Below are 21,792 nucleotides of genomic sequence, written 5' to 3' on the forward strand. Positions count from 1 at the left end.
ATTTCTTATAACTTTTGAGAGGAAAAAAATATATATGATGTAGGCAAACCTATGTATATATCTTTATTTGCAATTAAACTATAAGCAACACTGGCTTCTTCAATTGGGGAAGTGGTGAAATTGAAAAATTTGAAAAGTCCAAGGCAGAATCCACCACCACATACGAACATAATTGCCATACTTCCTTAATTGCCTGTGAAAAAAACCTGAATCTACATCTTGTAAAGACAGTTAAGGAAATGCAGATTCCCCTGAGAGGAAGTATTGAAACAATTAAATTGATAGATTTTCAGATAAGTGAGTGCAAGTTGCAGTTGAGGAGGACAGAGGACTGAGAGTGTCCCCACAGAAGCAGTTCCGGTCACATTTGTTTCTTTTTCTTCAACTGCCTGATAGCATATGGATGTGGAAATAGGGTGATAAGAAGAGATGGAGGGAGGGAGGCCATGAGTAAGTTCTATGAATTTTTTTTTAATCGAAAGAAAGTACATCCACAACCTAATGAACAAAAATAACTTCATCACTAGTTTGAACTTTTCATTGTTGCTTTTACTTGTTTGTTTGTTTGTTTGTTTGTTTGTTTGTTTGTTTTTGAAAGAGAGAGAGAAAGAGAGCAGGGGAGGGACTGAGAGAGAGAAAGAGAGAGATATTTTTAAGCAGACTCCATGCTTAGCATGGAGCCTGACTCACAACTGTGAGATCATGACCTGAGTCTAAATCAAGAGTCAGACACTTAACCGACTGAACTATCCAGGTGCCCCTATTTCTTATCATTTTGATAAATAGCCGTTCTAACAGGTGTGAGGTGGTAGCTCATTGTGGTTCTGATTTGCATTTCCTTGATGATTAGGGATGTTGACCATCTTTTCATGTGCCTGTTGGCCATCTGCATGTCTTCTTTAGAAAAATGTCTATTCAAATCCTCTACCCATTCTGTAATCAGATTTTTTGCTATTAAATTGTATTAGTAGTTTATATATTTATGCATATCTACCACCCTCTTATCGCATATATATTTTCTCCCATTCAGTAAGTTGCCTTTTCACTTTGTTGATGGTTTGCTGTGTGGAAGCTTTTTAGTTTGATGTAGTCCCACTTGTTAATTTTTAGCTTTTGTTGCCTTTGCTTTTGGTATCAAATTCAAAAAATCGTTGCCAAGACCAATGTCAGGTTTCCTTCTGGGAGTTTTAATGTCTTACATTCAAGTCTGTAATCTTGTTTGAATTAATTCTTGTATATAGTGTAAGTTAGTAGTCTAGTTTCATTCTTTTGTGTATGGCCAGTTTTCCCAACACCATCTATTGAAGTGACTATCCTTTCCCCATTGCATATTCTTGGCTCCTTTGTCATAAATTAATTGACCATATATGTGTGGGTTTATATCTGGGATCTCTGTTCTGTTAATCTACATGTCTCTTTTAATACCATACTGTTTTGATTACTATAGCTTGCAATAGAGTTTGAAATCAGGGAGCATGATGCCTCTGGCTTTGTTCTTCTTTTTCCAGATTTCTTTGCTTATTTGGGGTGTTTCATATTTCCATACATATTTTAGAAATCTTTGTTCTATTTCTGTGAAAACTGCCTTTGGAATTTTGATGGGATTGCATTGAATCTGTAGATTGCTTTGGATAGTATAGACATTTTAATAAGTTTAATTATTACACTCCACAAGCATGGAGTATCTTACCATTTATTTGTGTCTTCAGTTTCTTTCATCAATATCTTATAGTTTTCAGTGTATAGGACTTTCACTTCCTTAGTTAAACTTATTAGGTATTTTATTCTTTTTGATGCAACTGTAAATGAAATTATGTCCTAACTTTCTCTTTCTGATAGTATGTTGTTATGTATAGAAATGCAACTGATTTCTGTGTATTGATTTTGCATCCTGCAATTATATTGAATTCATTATTAGTTCTAACAGATTTGTAGGGTTTTTTGTGGAGTCTTTAGGATATTCTTCTTTTTTAACATTTATTTATTTATTTTTGAGAAAGAGAGAAAGTGTGCAAGCCAAGAAGGGGCAGATAGAGAGAGAGAATTCCAAGCAGGCTCTATGCTGTCAGCACAGAGCCTAATGTGGGGCTTGAACTCACAAACTGTGAGATCGTGACCTGAGCCGAAATCAGGAGTTGGATGCTTAACTGACTGAGCCACCCAGGCACCCCTAGCATTTTCTATATGTAGTATCATGTCATTGGCAAACAGTGAGTTTTACTTCTTCCTCTCCAATATAATTGCCTTTTATTTCTTTTTCTTGACTAATTGCTCTGGCTAGGATTTCCAATCCTATGTTGAATAAAAGTGGCACAAATGTACATCCTTGTTTTGTTCCTGATCCTAGAAGAAAAGCTTTCAGCTGCGTCTATTGAGATGATCCTACAATTTTTATCCTTCATTTTTTAATGTGGTATATCAAACTGATTTCCATCCTTGCATCCCTGACATAAATCCTACCTGGTTATAGTGTGTGAACCTTTTAATGTATTGTGGAATTAGGTTTGCTAATATTTTGTTGAGGAATTTTGTGTCTATGTTCTTCGGGGATATTGACCTTTCTTTTCTTGTGATATCTTTGTCTGGTTTTGGTATCAGAATAATGCTGGCCTCATAAAATAAGCTGGGAAATGTTTCCTCCTCTTCTATTTTCTTTGAATGTTTGGTAGAATTCACCAGTGAAGCTGTCTGGTCTTAGACTTTTGTTTGTAGGGAGTTCTTAAATTACTGATTTAATCTTCTTACTAGTAATTGGTCTGTTCCGACCTTCTATTTCTTCATGATCCAGATTTCATGTCTCCAGAAATTTATCCATTTTCTTCTAGGTTGTATAATTTGTTGACATATAATTGTTCATTGTAGTCACCTAGATCCTTTGTATTTCTGTGGTATCAGTTTTAAGGTCTCCTCTTTCCTTTCTGATTTTATTTATCTGAGCCCTCTCTCTTTTTGTCTTACTGAATCTAGCCAAACATTGTCAATTTTGTTTATCTTTTTGAAGAACCAGCTCTTGGTTTTATTGATCTTTTCTCTTTTTGCCTCTATTTCATTTATTTCTGCTTTGATCTTTGTTATTTCCTTTCTTCTACTAACTTTGGGCTTTGTTTGTTCTTTTTCTAGTTTCTTAAGGTGTAAAGTTAGGTCATTTATTTGAGACTTTTCTTATTTGAGATTTTTTTTTTCTTATTTCTTTAGGTAGGCATTTACTGCCATGAACTTTTCTCTTAGCTGCTTTTATTAGGTCACTTATTTGATATTTTTCTTATTTATTTGAGATTTTTTTTGCTTATTTCTTTAGGTAGGCGTTTATTGCTATGAACTTTTCACTTAGAACTGCCTTTGCTGCATCTGTAAGTTTTGGTGTAAGTTTTAGTAAGTCTAACAACTGATGTTATTGCTTATTATACTATGACTTTTCAAAATTCAAGTTTGTGGTTAGCTTGACACCTTTGCTTTTCAATTCATTCCCATCATTTGAAACAGCATAAGCAATGACTACACGCAATTACCATTATCCTCGTTAGGTTGTCAGAGTTAGCTTAATGCTTTTTTTCTGTAGTGATACCGAACCAAAAAAAAAAAAAGTTTCTTTTGAAAGGTCTTAGACCTCTATCCTTCCAAATCCTAATCACAGCATAACCAACCTCAAAAAGTCATTAGTAAAGACTAGAACAATATCCTATAACAATTCAGCTATGAAGAAATTGGCATAGTCCATCTCTTTGATTCATGTTCTTATGAAAATAATGTGTTGCAAAATAAAACTATATTTCTCTCAACATTTTTTTAGCTAGATTATTACAGGTTACATTGGGACTGATTTTTTTTTTCCTAACAAAGGTTGAATAACACTCAAAGGCTTTAGTAGCCAAAGTTCATCTTTAGAAATAGCTTTCTTCTATAATGTACTGCCAATTTCTTATGTGTGTGTATTTTGACCTTCCTGATGCCTCTGCTATGGGCTGCCTGTTGATTGGTGCATGTTAGTGCTTTGCTTATAAGAGTTGGGCAATAGTTCAGTGATCCAGTCCAAATGTGGGCCATAGATAGAATAGGCTCATCTTCTATTTAAGAAATGTAGCAAACTGCTTTAAATGAATTTGGTTCAGACAAGGTCATTGGAACTGTTCATCTAACCCTGTGTGCTGTATGTAATGGACACTTCTGCTGAGCTCCAAAACTGCAAGGTAAATAGACAAGAAAGCCAGTAACTTGCCACCTCTGTGAGAGCTTTCCTTAAGTCTGTTATTGGATTTGCATTCTTAATCATATGGGGCCCATTTTGGTCATTTAAAAGGACTTGTTCACTGGTTCTCCTGATGTTTTTGAAGATAGTCCTGGGAATAAAAATAGTGAGTTCTTATATTACTTTCTGGTCTTTTCTAACTTTTTTTTTAATAGGAGATTGAGTTTATATGCATATTCATACCAGGTTTATGAAATATTCAGCTAAATTTCTTAGACATGAAAGAATTAATTGTTAGAATGTTTTAATCTAGCTAATCATTATGTTTAAACTATAGTAGGTTCAAGTACATTTTCCTCAATTCTATTTGTGACATATACACTTAGCAAATTGAATTGAGACGTAAGCATTGTATATACTATTTTGAATTTAGTAATTTACAGATTTTTTTATGCCTAATCCTCTTCAAACTGTAGAATGTATTTTACTCGACTGTGTTGTGATTCTGTACAATTTTTAGGACCAACATGTTATAGGATTTTGTAGTCACATAGAGCTAAACATGATGAGAGAAGTTATTGAATCCATCTCCTGACTGGAGGCAAAGCTGCATTTATTCCATCCAAAATAGATGAAGATCTTTCCTATTTTTAAATAGCCATGAAGATAGAAATTTTGTAACTGCTCTTAGCAATCTATTTGATTATTTACCACTTGCACCTTTAGGATGTTCATCTTTAAGTCTTAACTTAAATTCTTCACTGGACAGTTTAATATCACCATGCCCTAGGACAAAAATGTCGATCATTATCTTCCTTATAACAACTCTTATAGTCAGAAAACCATGAAGATATACCTCAGCATTTTCTTTCTGAAGCAAAATTATCCCAGTGTTTTTTTTTAAACATTCACTTTTGTTTTTATAGCTCTTTCTGTATGAGAGTGGCAAAGGGGACTATTTTAAAAAGTTCTGTCATATATGATGCCTCTGAAAAAGACACTGCATATTTTAATTTCACTGTGCTGATGTGGAAATAGCCACAGCTTTTTCATTATATGCTGATGGACAGAGCATTTGTGTTCATTTAACCTTGAGGTTGAAACTTGTTCCCAAAAAAGTAACTGACTCATAGCATTGGCTAGACCCAAGAATAAAGAGCATCAGTTTTCCTAATCTTAAAGCTTATCTTGCCCCCACTCCTAAAACACACTAAAATTAACTTTTCCTTGACCTCTCTTTTGTGCTATTTATTTACTGATTTAACAACTTTTTTCTATCATCTTTGTCTCCTAAAATAGACACACAGCATTTCTTCAACAAATGTTGGAGTGCGTGCTGTGTTTAGGACACTATGCTAGGCTTGGGAGATTCAAGTGTGAACTGTTAGCAAAGACTCAAAGACAAAGATGTCCTAGGCATGTTCAGGGAGGAGCCAATAGCCTGTCACAGTATATAAGGAAGAAGCAGTGGGGGGGGGGGGGGGGGCGGACAGAAACAACAAACAAAAAACAAGAGAGGTGGATTGGGGCCAGATTGTGAAAGACTGTGGATTCCCTTAAGCAAATAGTTGATGGTGACAAGGACAAAAGTAACATTTTTCAGTCTATATTGTGGAAAGCTCTTTCCAGGTCTTTAAAACACATACTGTGTGCATGCTGTCTTCTTGGTTTAGTATCTAACAGATCACTGGGTATAAGTACCTTCTTGATTTATATCTTTTGGTATAAATTTTATGTCATGATTTTTCCCTTTGAATTAAAAAAAAAAAACACTTGAGGGAACCATTTGAGTAAAGACAGCCTTCTGTTCACACTGATCTGGATGTTTCTTTCTCCTGCTGTGCCCATATTTATTCCAAAGCCCTCTGTACCACTAACATGTTACTTTCTGAGTTTACACACTGAGGAGTCTCAAGATGAGTTTCCCCTGTATTAGGCACAACCTTTTTGTGCCAAATGGCATTAATGGCATTTAGCAGTGTTAACCAAATATTTCTAATTGATTGAACCACATGATAACAATGCCAGACCTTTCTAGCATCCCCTAAAGGATATCAGTGTACTATATATAGTAAAAGTCCGTGGTATACCGATCTGTTTGGAATCCATGAAGCTGCAACTGCAGAGGTTTGAGATATAGAAGAAGGAAAAGTTGTTTGGGATCAGATTGTAGAGAGCTCTTGACTGTCATCCTGACAAGAGTTTGGTCTATTTTAGGAGCTGTAAGAAATCATCTTAATTGTATTAAACACATCCAGTCCTTGACACTGCTTTTTGCCCTGCCCTGCACCCTACCTGGCTCCCTGGCTTTTAATTCATTCTTGTATTTCAGGCCCCTATACCTGTAAAAATCAGGAAGACTCAGGAGGATTTGTATGGGGTGGGGTGGAATGTCGAGTTATATCTTAGCAATGTCTCAGCCCTAGAAACAGTCCTAGACCTAAATGCTGAACCTTCGTTTTTAAATCTGATCACCTAAATTTTTTTTAAGGTAGACATGATTCCTTCAGAGTGATATTAACTCATTGAGAGTTAATATAGCATATTGAGGAGAGGTAAGGCATCATTGTGATTTCTTTATCATTCTTCTCAAGATGGATCCAAAAAAATGGATGGTCTTGAAAAGCAGACCCTAAGATATTAATGACCATTTGTGGCATTTATAGTCTTCTTAGGACTGACCAAAAGGAATGAAAATACTTCAAGAGATTTTTCTTTGGGAAGCTCCGAAGTACCTAGCGGGAGATTACACAGGCTCTGTGTGCACTCTGAATAACCCTTCCCTCTGACTTTAACTTTGTAAACCTTTTGCCAGATAGAAAATAGAGAATTAAAAACCTCAAAATTCAGGGTGCATGAAATGTCATTAAATCTAGCATAAAATTTCTTGAATCTGTCAGATAAAGGAAATCATGTATCCATAGAGAAGATGGAATATCAATTGACAGGAACCTATGAAGCTGGCACTTATTCTGAGAGACATATGAATCTAAAAATCCAATAGTGCCTCAGCCTTTGAAAACACAGAAGCCAGAGAGGTACTAGGAAAATCAATAAGGTAAAAATCTTCATCCTACTATTTGGAATGACTCCCACATAAGAATTAATTAACACAATACTTCTAGAACATGAAAAGGATGTTAAAATGTTATCTCTACCCATAGAAAACAAAGATATATAAACCGACCCAACTTCTAGAGAGAGGGCTGAAGAGAAAAGACTGGAAAGATTAAAGGTGTGTGTAAGAGGTCATCTCTGCCCTGTTGTCACACCATTTACCCTCTTCAGATAGAGGGATAAGTGTTGAACTTCAGTTTGTCTGAATTCCTCAGCCCTGTCATCAATGCTATGACACATTCTAATTTTCTGATTCATTTGTGATGAATAAGCTCTCTCTTTTCTATTCACAGCACTAAAAGTAACCAATTTTTATGAGTGAGTTATGATTACTTATTTTCCATTTTTGTATTGCACTATTATTTTCCCTTTGCAAAGTTTCTCTCACGCTTTCTCAGCCGGTGTGAATCCCATGTACAAAAAAGCCCTCAGACAGGACCGCTGCCTAGGCTTCAGTCAGTCAAGAGGAATGAAAGACTGACAGCCCGATTCCGTTTTTAACCCAGCCAGATACCTCAGCTGGCAAGTGGCTCAGCTTCCGCACCATAAAATGGGTATAATAATAGCTTTCCCTTACCACTGTGAAATATTTAGAATACAAATCAAGCCAAACCTGTCTCCTTCCAAAGGAGAAGCTTAAACTAGCCTACAAAATCCTGAATGAGCCCAGATTTCAAGGGGAAACATAAAATGGGAAATACCTACATGTAGTGTAATTTAGTGGTTAAAAATATGTAGACTTTGGAATGGGGCAGACTTATTCAGATCCCAGCAGCTGTGGGATTTGGGGTAAGTTTCCTAATTTCTCAAATCTCCCTTTTTCTATAGTAAATTGGGAGTTAATGGTATTTCCTCTTCTAGTCAGGATTAAATGATACACTGCTAATGCTGCTTTTCAAACTCTTCCACAGAGGTGATCCTCCCTTTCAAGTGAGTGATCCAGTACTCAGGGTGCTGGGCCATTGCCTGAAGCAATCTGCCACAAATGAGACTTTTCAGTGATGGCTCAGGGTGCATCCTACAAATACATACAAATTTAGCATTCTACTCATTATGTTCTTGTTTGTTTCACTAAACTAGAAGTTCCATGAGGACCAAAACAGTATCTGTTTTATTCCTCCTATAACATCCAAGAAAATGAATATGTGTACAAATAAGGGTTTAAATGGCTCAGCCACAAGGACAACTGACCCTCCCGAAAGACGGTTATGTCTTTATTACTTATTCTGTGGCTTGGTGCGCTCCCGTTACGCTGCTCCACGTCCCTGGATATGCCCACATTCAAATCTGAGAAGCATTTACTTAGCAGGATGCCTGAAACCACAGAAGGTGCTGAGTAAATAGTAACTCTTATGTCTCTGCTCACTACTCCTCTATCGCACTGTTCCTAAGCCTCTATGGAAATCATAAAGAACTAGGGAAGTCAGAGTCTGGGAGGCCTTTAGAGGAGTCTGTGTGTCTCTAGCCACACACAGCCGTGAAGAGCTCTATTTTCTATACATTTTGTTTGCTTCTGGCTTCAGCTTGGAGCGACTTGTCAAGCTTCCTAGAGGTGATAAGCAGTGGAATTGCATGAGCATTTTCTCCCCTCTCCCCCTAAGCCAAGGGTGACGAACCTGGAATTCATGAGCAACCTTCATGGGGTCTGGAAGATTTTTGAAACTTGGTGTTTCTAAAGAGTTTCTTTGGGAGGGGATTCTCATTGGGATCCATATCACCTGGAAATATTGGAAACCATTGTCCTTGAACGTTACATAATGTAAACTGAAATCAGAATTGATTAATCTTTATTAACAATCCATTTAATTAATAGTACATTTAGTTCCTTGGAGATTGACACTATACAATAATTTCTACTAGAATATCACAAAACACAATCAGAGTTCACCACAAACCACCCCTTTTCCCCCTGTCTACTCTTGCCCCCCCCCCACCATGTATTAAGGTCCTGATTCATTTGGGCTTTACAGTTATATATTCTTTGCTAGATAGTTATGCTTTGAGCCTAGCACGCGTAACGCAAATATTTTTCATCATATGCAAAACTATTATAGATAATTCTTTCCATTTCAGATGAAAACAACTTACAGACGTATAAGGTAAATATCACTTAGGCAGAAAGGGCACATTATCAATAAAATAACAATTTGAACTGAACAGAAATAAACCTATGTAGATTAATACATATTCTCAAAATTGCAGATTGTAATTCAATCAAGATGTAGGGGCCTTTTGACGTTTATGAACATTTATAAATTATATAAGAGCTCTGAGATTAAATTTTTTGCCTTAATATTAAATTTTGGATAGGTATTATTGTTTTTCATTAATATATAAAGACAACAATTATATCCAATAAAATCTCCAATTTAACTTGGCTTTAATTTGTCTTAGACTGTGACATACACACTGTGATTTTTCTTTCCATCTTGGATTCCTGTCATTGACAGCCTGTGTGTCACTTAACATCCAGGAAAGATATTTCTTCTTCATTCCAGACCTTGGATGTATTAGTCAATCTGGGTACAATTTATATTGATCTCTTTTGATCACATCAAAAATTTAATTTTGACTGATTAACTTTATGAATAAATGCTCCTTGGAATTTGAAAAGGAAACCTATGTGCTTAGATATAAGAACATAAATGCTAAGTATAGTTTTTAAAAAGCACAATGTATTATTGAGAGTTATTGGGTTTAAATGTGCAAGAGAGAAATGATGAGTGAGTATATTTCATAGATAACCACTAATCATCTTTCTCCTTTTTCTCAAAGGCTGAGGAAAAAAAACAAGCTCAAAAAAGTTGGGAGGGAAGCATGAAAGGAAGGAAGGGGGGAAGGAGGAAGGAAAGAAGGAAGGATGGGAGGAAGGGAAGAAGGGATGGGGGAGGGAGGAAGGAAAGAAGAGGGGAAGGAAAGAAGGAAGGAAGGAAGGAAGGAAGGAAGGAAGGAAGGAAGGAAGGAAGAAAGGAAGGAAGGAGATTTAAAAAATAGACTAGTGCTATGGTCTAGGATTTTGGCTTATAGAAGGGACTAGAACTTAGCAAAACTTAGAACTTTAAAGTCTTTGAAGACTAGTCAATCTTTATATATATTTCAAGTTTGTATGTACTTCCAATGAATCATACATAATCTAATTGTCTTGCTTAAAGTTTTCACTAAACTCATCAATTTTGTGAAATAATTTGAAAGCATTGGAGACTCCCAGCCTCTCTCATGTTAGCATACATTATGATCTAGGATGCAGATTTTCATCTTAACTCTTCTTATTCAAGAAGACGAACACCATCCTTCACACTTACATGTGCATGTACAGGGTTTCACCTCAGCCATAAAGAGGAAACTTTTTCTTTGGAGGAATCTCTATGATAGTGCACCTGTCTAGAAAACTTGTTGAGAAGTGAAATCTCTTTAATTGACAGGGGTGTTTGTTGTTGTTGTTGCTGTTGTTCTGTTTTGGTTTTTTTTGTTTGTTTTTGTTTTTTTTTTTTTTGCTTTTAGCCTTATTCTACGCCAAACTATATAATCATATCTCTGTACTTGATCTCCTTTAGTATAATTTGTTTTGCATATTTTTAGAGGCCTTATATATAAGTGGTTAAAATCATGGTGTCAGAGAGGAAAGAGTTCAATCAGCATATATTAAATCCTTGATATATTTGAGTGGGGTGTGGGTGGGGAGACTTGCTTTGTTTTTTTCAGTATCCCTGTTTGGTTTATTAATTTCTCATGGATCTTCTGTTACTTCAGTTTTATTTTTCCATAAGAGAAGCTGTCAAAACAGTAGTGTGAGCAGGCCAGTCCCATCATAGCTCATTTGGCTTGTGAGTTGAAGATGACAAAGGAGAATTATCTGATTTGAAATACAGATGGAGGAACTGTTAAGATCAACTCCCCGCAAACCTGAGGTTTTCATCCTTAGAGATGTGTTTTGGGAGACAGATGCTTTCATTTAAAATCATTTTGTCAGTGGGGACATTCCTAGGCTGGATAGAAGGGGCAGATGAGGCAGTATATGGTCCTCAGTGGGCACCAAGCCGACAAGAGGCAACATTACACCGAGTCCTCATTTGAGGGCCAATGATACACGTACATGTTGAATTTGTCCAGAGGGTCTTCTGCGCATTAAACATACTGTATTTACCCTTAAAAGAGCCAACATTAATCAGTTTCATTCATCTTTGTCAAAATTATCTAAGATTTGCCCTGTGCTATGCGGGATGGCCGTTACCTATTCTCATCAGTGCTGCCCAATAGATATTTATGGAGTGATAGAAATGTTCTCCCTAGAAGGCAGCCACCAGCCACAGGTGGCTATTGAGCACTTGAAATGTGGCTAGTGTGACCAGGAATTAACCATTTAGTTTTTTACTAAATTTTAACTAATTCAAATAGATAAGTATAGGTAGTGGCTACTGAGGAGCACAGCTCTAGAAAGTACTCACACCATTCAGATCAGAATGAAGTTAGCAAAGAAGGAGGTTGGCATGCCATGTGCTGGAGTGCTGTGTTGGTCATCTAGCAGGAGGTCATGGCCTTTGGAAAATTGTATGGGGCTGGATCTCTTTTTCCTTGGGCTCCAGGTAATAAAACAGGTTCCTACTGTTAACCCTTAGGAGCAACCAGTTCTGTCTACAACTTAGATTCGTTCTCCTTCCCCTCACTGGGTTTATTTTTAATTCCTTGTTTTTGTTTTTCAGTTCCTTGACCATCAGTCTGTGGCCTGCCCCTTCTCTTTCTGTAAGTAAAAGTGGTTTCTTTACTTTTCCATAAAGTGTCATATTTGGGAAATTCAGATCTTTATTGGCATGGTTTCTGGTTGACTTTGTTGTGGTTTCCAGCACTTCTTCACTATGTATTAGCTTACTTTGGGTTTGGAATTGATGCTGTTGGTGCTGGTAGTAGTTGCCATCCATGAGGGAGCTGGAAAGCCCAGGGCCCGGGCGTTAGACTACATAAAGACTGCATTTTTCTCAGCGGCAGCTGCTGTTTGCAGAAGTCACTGCTCCTCTAAACCATAGCCTGCATTCTTCAGTCAGATATCAGCAATAGTTGGGCTTTTGCTCCACTGTCAATCAATGGGCAATTATTTATTCATCAGCTATATACCCATGTCTACATCCCGTAGTTTTTAATTTCAACTTCTACATCACATCTTTCATTTATGGACAAAATTTCCATACCCTTTTACTAAGAAGTGCAAGAGTGAACTATAAGGCTTGACCCATTTAGGCTAAAGTTGTGTGTGTAATCACAAGTCCAGGGGGGAAGAAAAGAGAGAGAAAGCCAGGATTACATCTGCTGAGAGGTTTATAGAAGGTACCATCCTTTTTCAAAAAAGGTGGGGAGTCATTTGAAAAAGGAGAAAAAACAAGAGAGAAAACTTGATTTCAGATGAAAAGAGAGAACATTTATTATTTAAAGCCCAAATCAGGCTGCATCGAATGTGTTGGATATGTTTTTACCTTGGGCTGCTTGAAAGAGATTCTGTGGCAGTGAACCCAAATAATCATAGTCACTCACTGCATGAGACACTGCCCAAGACACGCTACAGGTGGTGGCAGTCACCTTCTGTGATAAATAAGCATCAGATCTTCCCAGCTGCTTCTCCCTCTCTGGTGAACACTGTCCCTGATTCACAACATTCTGTCCTGCCTCACTGACTTCTCCGAGGTGTTTCTTGTGTGGTCCTCATTTGCACAGAAAGGGGGTCCCATGGCTCTCTTGCACATGTGTGGCTTCCACTAACATTCCTAGAGGCATGTTGCAGATACACTTAAGGGAGCAGAATCCCCCCCAAGGACGGACACTAAGACTAAAGTCCAAAGTGACAGCCGTTTGACAGAGAAAGGAGATTGGTGAAACTCCCCAAGGATGACGGGTGCTGTGTGTAATGCATTTACATAGCAGGGCCGGATCCTCCCTGTCCCTGACAGGTCTTGTTATTCCTTATTCTCCATGTTGATAGAGCGGGTCTGTCAATGCTTTGGAGGGTGTGAATGTACATGCTTCTGGTTACCACTTTGTGTTTCCGTGTCCCTCCTTCAGTTACCTAGCACTGCATATTTCTAGTCCTCTGACTGGCAAATCATTTTTGTTACAGTTCTTTTGTGTAAAAACAGTTCACAGAATAGCTCCGTGTTAGACAAGGCATTAATCCTCACATCACTGGGGATGAGTCAGCACAGTGCACTCCTGCCCGCACGGCTCAGCTATTATGACGTCAGCACCGTAGGGCAAGCCTCAGACACAAGCAGTACAGGGGACTGGAGACCTGTGTCACAGATTAGAAATCGAGGGGGAGACCTTTGAGATAAAAACGTAATTGAAAGGCTGTTTCTGGCTCATAGGAAAATGTGAAACTGATTCCTTGATACCTCCACCATTAATCAGGCAGCTTCTAGAGAGATCCTAATTTTTAACCAGAGATAAAGCTGGGAGAATGACCTGTAATGGGGCTGATAGCCCACTCCTGTACCCCCTAACCTTGTCCCACCCGTGGGCCAGGCTTCATGCTTGCTTGGGTTGTTCCAAATCCCAAGGCTGCTTTTCTTTCAAGGGTGACAGGACCTGTGATAGCCCTGCTGTCCTCAAGTGCCCCACAGACACAGCTGATGGCCCCCGGTGGTGGTGCCCCAGATACCTATCAAAGGGAAAAGAAAAGTTCCTGGGAACAGATCAGAACATTATCTCCCCAGCGCTTCTAGCTCCTAGTGCCTCTTCAATGGCCTTCTCCAGACAGGTGCAGAATGCTGCCTTCTCTCCCTGGCACTGCATTTAGTCCAAAGTCCCAATCCGGATTTGACACAGATTTCAATGGGAACTGAACAGCTTCCAGATGTTCCCCCCCAAGAGTTTTCTATTCCGTTACTCTTTAGCAGAAACAAAGAGGAGCCTGCCGTAACCTGCCACGCTGCCTGGAAGCAGGTAGCACAGACTGAGCCTATTTGAGAAACCAGGTTATTATAAATTAGACCTCTCCACGATTCAGACTCAGATTCATTCTCAGAACAAAACCTTCCGGTATTGAAAACTCCCGTGTTGAAAAGGCTGCAAATTCACTGCCTCAGTGGCATTCTCTGCTAACAAGACATTCCTCCATCACACTCTCTATCCCTCATTCTTCCTTTCACCCTGTGAGAACCGCCAGAAAGTGCCTTACTGCTGCGATCTTCTGCCTTCCTTAGATTGCTAATAGGCTCCATGCTTAGCTTATAGAGGCTAACGCTACTGCTTGGCTTCATTTTGATTAATTATCATGCACAGCTCTTTATTCAGTTTTCAGTCAACAAACATTTATGGAAAGCTAGTTATTGTGCGTCATTCCTGGAACTCCAAGATAAATAAGAAATGCTCCCTATTGCTAAGAATCTCACGGTCTGGTAGGGGTGATAAATAGTAAATAAAGGCTACAGCATGTGATGGACACTGGAATGGAGGCATAAACCAGATGTAACAAGAGGAGCAAGGAGATGGTACAAAGGTGTAACAAGGAGCAAAGAGAAAGGAGTGCCCACTTGCAAGCTGGATCTAAAAGTCTACAGAATGAATTGCAGTTTGCCAAGTCAGTGTAGGGGAAGGAAAAGAAAAGGGCATCACAATCACGAAAAAAGCAAGAGCATTTACAAAGTCAAGAGTGTCGAGCAGCAGCCTGCTCCAGAGGACAGTAGCTTAGTATGGCCGGAACATGGTGGTTGAAAGGGGAGCCTGGGAGATGAGGCTGGAAAGTGGATAGGAGGCAGATTGCGGAGGGTCTTGTCAGCCATGCAGGGGAGTTTAGATGTGATGCTGCAGGCTTGAAGAGGCTTTGAAGAATTTTAAGCAAAGAGTGCTCTGGCTATGTAGAGATGGCTGATTGGGAAAAGGGAGACCGGGTCACAAGTGAAAACAAAGGGCCCGGACTGTACAGTGGGGGTGGGAGTGAAGAAGAGAGGCTATCTGGTAGTGTTGACATAGACACTGACATCTGCATGATGCCAGCATATCTTGGCCCAGTGCACAGTCCCTGCCTTCTAGGAGAAAGGTTGATGTGTTATGTGGGGCCAAATTTCAGGCCAAAACACTCTTTACAGGAGCTCCAAAGGAGACCTGAGTTTGAATCTGACCTCACTCTGAGATGCTGCCTGCTGGTCTCCAGAGATGTGTGACTCTTTTTCCATAGTAAATTTGGGGGAGTGTCAGGCAGATAAGGAAGAAGCCATTTCCAGTGTCCCGCTTTTCCCTTCTTTCACCTGAAAATGAAACAATTTCTCAGTAATGTCCCCCTACAACCAAACAATACCCAACTTCCTATCATTTGTCTATACTGTCCTTTTCTAAGAAGTTCCAAGCCATTGAACTGAATGGCAACATATATACTGCTGGTGTTGAAACAGTTCGGTATGTCTCTTCCTTCTTTCTGAATTAGAGTTCACCATAAATGTGCTTTTCTCTTGTTCACTTTGGGCTGCCAGGACAATTTAAAGGAAATTTTCAACAGCTTATGTTTCATGGACCATGTTCTCTTTGCAAATGGGAGGGTATGTGTGGGTGTGTTTAAGTCTTCTCTATATTGCTTTCTGGAGAAAGGTTTGAGAAGATGAACAAGATGAGGAGTAGGGACCTATTGAAAGCCCAGGTCCCCCCAGTGACCTGAGTGTAGACTGTAGGCTGGTGATCAGATGGTCAATTATGTGTTTGTCAAAACATAGTGGGCTGCATTCCAGACTGCCAGCTTTGGAAGCCCAGCTTCTGCCAACCAAATGTCATCTGGGAACATGCAACACTGGGCACTGTGAAGGAGTTTGAAATAGACCATGCCACAGCCAACCTACTGCCAGTCTTATAGCACCAATATGGCATGCACAGCCGGGCCCCATGTTTCAGAGCTCAGGAATTCACTGTACTAAATTCAAGAGGTCAGATGGGTTCATGTTTTCAAAGGCCCTGTTCTCTGCTTTGAACATTGTGACTTGCTCCTCAGTGACTTCCAAGTGATATTTCCAGTCATATCTCTGTGGAAACTACCCTTTTTGTGATGGTTATGAGAGCCTTGTAGAAGTCCCAGAGGAAAGAAAAATATACATACTCACTCTGACAATGACTATGATTCCGACAGAGGGATTCCAACTCTTAGGAAATTACATTAAAGGTGTATAGCTTTTAAAATATCAGGAACCACCTTGGCAACTTATAAAAAGCAGAAGGGCTTTGCCTATTTTATAAAGTGATTTGCATATACCTGCATAAATAATGTTCCCACCTGTACTTTTATGCATTTAGGTTGAATAAATTAAATTCAGTGATCTTTAAAATATTCACTGTCTTTCATTGCTCAGATACCATTTTCAGGACCCTTCCTTCTAATTTTTTTTTCCTGAGGTAGTAGTGGCGGTTTTTTTTTTCAATCTTTTAACTAATTCAGAGAATCAAAACACACTACAGACCAGCCTACCACACCTAGGAGCATTGCTTCCCTCTGCTTGCATTTCTCTTAGCCTTCTACCTATCAGACCATGAGTATACTATGTTTTTCATAAAGGAAAATAGGGGAATATATTATCAAGATGAAAACTCAGCACATAACAAGATTAAGCTTCACTACCTATATGTATCCAGACTTGTGCCGATACACATCTCAGGGACATACTCATATTAACCTTTTTCCCCCCTTTAGCCACTGCGACCACCCCTTCAGAAACTATGCAGCCACTAACCCATATTAATTGTAACTTGATCCTTCAAACCACAGCTTGGTCAGTGGGCCAGCTTCAAGCACAATCATCCTGTGAGATATTATTAAGCACTTACTAAATACAAAGAATTGTGTTTAGTATGGGGTTAAAACATAAATCTAAGACATTGCCCTTGCTTGCTCTTAAGGAACTCAAAATTGGATTAGCAAAAGAAGTTATACTGTTGAGTATTCCATATGCATATAAGACAATAAGTGACAGTTCCAAAACAAATGATACAGTCCAGTAAGTACTATAGGATTTCATTCATGAAAGAGAGCCTTGAGGGTTGGAAAGTTTCATGTAAAATATGATTTAGCTGGGTCTTGAAAAATGGCTAGAATTAAAAAAAATGATGAGGAGCAAAAAAAAATGATATTCCAAACAAAAGAATAAACCTAAGTTTTGGAATCTTTGAATGGGTCCAATAAATGGCACGGCTCTTTCCCACTCAAGTTCTAAACCCATTGAAAAATAAGACAAAAGAACTTATAACCTAGGGACCAAAAATTTTTGGTAAGGCTTGGTTGAAAGATGTAGGATGGATGAGAGGTAAAATGGGCTCATTGACTCCCTTCCCTTCTATCTATACTTTGAAAAAGCCCTCCCAAAGGAAAATTGAATCAGCATAAGATCAATGCTCTTCCAGGTTACTAACTCCCATTGTAGGAAAAGAAAGAGAAAGAGGCTAAACTCCTGCTGTTACAAACCTCAATCTCAGTTCCCCTAATTAAGAGACATGGAGCAAGAGCGATCTTATCCACAAGATGATTCACCTCCATGGGGAACTGTAAGGAATGAGGCAGAGACAAGTTATGTTCAGAAAACTTCCTTCTGAACACTAGGAGTTGGGAAGAGGCATTCCAGCCAGCCCCCTGATGCACGGTCTGGAAAGCAAGAGAAGGAAGTACTGAGTGAGATGAAAATGTGAACCATAGTCAAAAAGGTACCATCTAAACTGAGGGTTTCTTTTTAGAGTCTCAAAGTTACCTGAATCAGAACCCCAGGACACAGGCAAGAAATTAAGATAATGGACTAAAACCTCATTGGGAAAAAATATAGAAAAATCTTGTCTTTAGTTAAACTAACAATCACAGTAAGAATTAGCATGTGTTGAGTGCTTGACTTATTTTAGGCACTGGACAAAATACTCTTAACAGCTACCTGATTTAACCTTTAGAGCTAGTCATTAGGTAGATGCTATTGTGATTCTAATTTTGAAGATGAAACAGAGATTTAGCATGTTTGAGTAATTTTTTTCAAGAATGCCTAGTGAGTGATAAAGATAGAATTTGAATACAAGACTATCTGTCTTAAAGTCCTTGGCCAAATTTGATCAAACACAAAGTGAATGTCTACTAAATGCTGAAGATAATGGAAAGCAAAACAGATATGGCTGCTGCCCTACTCGACTTACAGTCTAGGGGATGGAAGGCATGCTAATCAAATGGTCACACAAAAGAACTTGTAATTACAAACTGTGCTTGCCCCTATGAAATATAAGTTCCAGGGGCTCTAAGAGCAAATAGAAGAGGGGAATCTAAGTGAGTCTAGGAGTTCACAAGGACCTTCCCTGGTAAGTGACATTTGAGCTACCATCTGAAGATGAAAAACAAGAAGTGAGATTAGGTGGTGGTAGAGGTTTCCAAGGAGAGGGCACAGCATAGGTGAAGGCATCAAATAGAGCTGTATAGAGAGAATGAAGGGAAGAGCAGCTCAGGCTGAGGTTGAAAAGACATATAAGGATGTCAGCATCTTTGTAGGCTGTATTAAAGACCTCCCTAAGAAAAAGAAAACTGAAGAAGGAATGTGCCATGATCAATTTATATTCTATTTTTTAAGTTTATTTATTTATTTTGATAGAGAAAGCAGGGGAGGGGCAGAGAGAGAGAGAGAGAGAGAGAGAGAGAGAGAGTCCCAAGCAGGCTCCATGCTGTCAGTGCCGAGCCCAACGTGGGGCTGTTTCACAAACTGTGAGATCATGACCTGAGCTGAGATCAAGAGTCAGATGCTTAATTGCCACCCAGGAGCCCCAATTTTGTATTCTAAAATGATTGTGCTACTCTTGCACAATTATTGCAGACAGATGGAAACATCCACACAACAACCTGTACACGAATGTTTGTAACAGCTTTATTCATAATATCCCCAGACTGGAAACAACCCAAATTACCTTCAATGAGCAAGTGTTTCAACAAACTGTGGTATATCCATACCATGGAATACTACTTAGCATTAAAGGGTATCCCTTGATACATACAACAACTTGGATTAATCACAAAGGTATGATGATGCTGAGTGAAAAAAAGCCAATCTTTTTTTTATTATATACTTTATGATTCTATACTTTATGATTCTATTTATATGGCATCCTTAAAACAACAAAACTATAAAGATGGAGACCAGATTAGTGATTGGCAAAGGTTAAGGAGTGGGGAAGAGATGGAGCTGCCAATGGCTGTCAAAAGGTAGCACAAGATAGCCTCACGATGGCACTATTCTGTATCTCCACTATAGTGGTGATCATGCAAAACTACATAAGAGATACAGTTGCACTGAACTAAACACACTCGAAGTGCATATCAAACTGGTGAAATCTGAATAAGATGGGTAGATTGTACCATTATAAAACCAAGGTCAATCTCCTGATTGTGATATTGTACTATAGTTATGTAAGATATCGCTATTGGGTGAGACTGGGTAAAGGGTATATCAGATCTCTCTGTATTATCTCTTACAACTGCATATTAATCTGCAATAATCGTAAAATTAAAATTTAAAAACAAAAAAGCTCAAACTAGTCCATCGTTGTGAATGGTTTCACAGGAGCAAAAATAAGGAGGCTATTATAGTATAACAGATAAGAGATAGACTAGGGCAATTACTGGGAATGGAAGAAAAATAAATGGAACCAAGAGATAATACAGAAGCAAGACATACAGGATGTTCTCATGGGCTGGATATGGGAGATGGAGAGAGAAAGAGCAACCGTGACTACTGGTTTATGCTCATAAAACTGTATGGAGGTTGGTGCCACTCACAGTTATGTGAAATACCAAAGGAGAATGGGAATTGAGGGAAGATTACAAGGTCTGTTTTTGAGATATCTAGTGTGAGGCATTTCTGGTAAAGATAACTGAGCATATTGAATAGGCAGGTTAATATACACAATTGGATATTAGAAGTAGAGTGAAAGCAAATAAGGCTGTCGGCAGGGATGATACTGCCTAGGAAACAGGGTTCCATAGAGAAGAAAGCCCAAACCAAGACTTGAAGAACTCTTAATATTTAATCAGCGGGTAGAAAAAAAATGAGGCTGTGAAACACTCTCGGAAGGAACAGCTAAGTAGATAGTAGGAAAACCAGAAAACATTGGCACACACGTCAAGAGAAGAGAGCATTTTGAACAGGGTGGTCTGTAGTAAGACATGCTGCTGAGAAGTCAGTCAGAGACTGAAAATTGCATTTAGTATGTTAATGTGGAGGTTGCTGTTGACTCTGGCAAAAGCTGTTTTGTTGAAGTGGTAGAAGCAATAACCTGTTTGTAATGGTATGGGGAAAGAGTGAGAGGTAAAGAAATAGAGAGCAAATGTGGATAACTCTTAGAAGCTTTACTATAAAGGAAAATGAGCTAGAGTCATGCTTTGGGAAGGAGACAGTGAAGTCAGAAGATTAGAGAAAAATGGAAATATTGGTATTTTTGTATGTATATGGGAAGCATACAGTAGAGAGGAGAGATTCAGTTTACGGAAGGGAGAAGAGGTTGGGATGATTAGTAATGTAAGATTCCTGGTAAGCCTAGAGACATGGAATCCTGAGCATAAATGAGGGATGGGAGGACGCACATCTCTTCTACCGCTAAAGAAAGAAAAAGAAAGGATGGGGGCAGATGTGTGCCACATACTGAGAGGCTGAGTGGTTTCTCAAATGATAGCTCCTGGGGGTCAGGGTCCTGCTAAGAATAAGTGAAGTGGAGATTTGAGGAAAGTGAAAGTTTAAAATAGTTCTTGGGACAAATGGGACACTAAGTTCACCAGAGCAACCTAGGAGCATTCTCCTTGGCAATATGGAAGGCCTAGGTGAGTCTGGAGGGTTAATATTGATATCCATCTGTCTTGGGTGATTTTCTCCAACAATTCATTGACCAAAGTGGCAGTGTAGAGAGATGAGTACCTGAGTTCAAATTCGAATGGGGTTTTACCCAGTACGTGTGTAAAGATTTAGGGGTTTTAGTTTCTTTCTCTCTTTCTTCCTTTCTTCCTTCCTTCCTTCTTCCTTCCTTCTTTCCTTCCTTCCTTCCTTCCTTCCTTCCTTCCTTCCTTCCTTCCTTCCTTCCTTCCTCCCTCCCTCCTTCTCTTTCTTTCTTTCTTTCTTTCTTTCTTTCTTTCTTTCTTTCTTTCTTTCTAGCTGAGGCCAAAATAAAAGGGCAGGAAAAAGGCTCAGTTCAGTTCTCCAAGTATCTAGGGAGCACCTACATTACACGAAGCACTGTATTGCATACAGAAAAAAAACAGAGGTGAATAAGGCACAATTCCCTGCCCTAAAATAGCTCATAGTGTAGGGAAGTTTGGAGGTTGCCATTTGGTCCAAAAGTCCAGGAACACATGGTTAGGTAACTTTTATCAAAAGACACAGAAACCCATGTCATTCCTTCTTTCTTCTGGCTGCTCCTTCCTCCCACCCTGGCATTACCTAGTTACTTTCTTGCTTTCTCAAAAAATATCTACTGCCTGCCTTATTGCCAAGCCTCTAACATGCATCATAAACATGTGAGTG

The 21,792-nt window shown here is 38.8% G+C and overlaps 1 protein-coding gene across 49 annotated transcripts in view; it reads left to right on the forward strand.

Moving 5' to 3' along the window:
- Positions 1-21,792, forward strand: part of ZBTB20 (zinc finger and BTB domain containing 20) — a 777,866-nt gene that overhangs the window by 594,523 nt on the left and 161,551 nt on the right. For all 49 annotated transcript variants that reach the window (XM_058732431.1, XM_058732419.1, XM_058732421.1 and 46 more), the window contains one exon: positions 12,004-12,043. The gene's annotated coding sequence lies outside the window, so the exon portion shown is untranslated. The remainder of the gene's footprint in view (positions 1-12,003; positions 12,044-21,792) is intronic.

Source organism: Neofelis nebulosa, chromosome 5, assembly GCF_028018385.1.
Source record: "Neofelis nebulosa isolate mNeoNeb1 chromosome 5, mNeoNeb1.pri, whole genome shotgun sequence".
NCBI lineage: Eukaryota > Metazoa > Chordata > Mammalia > Carnivora > Felidae > Neofelis > Neofelis nebulosa.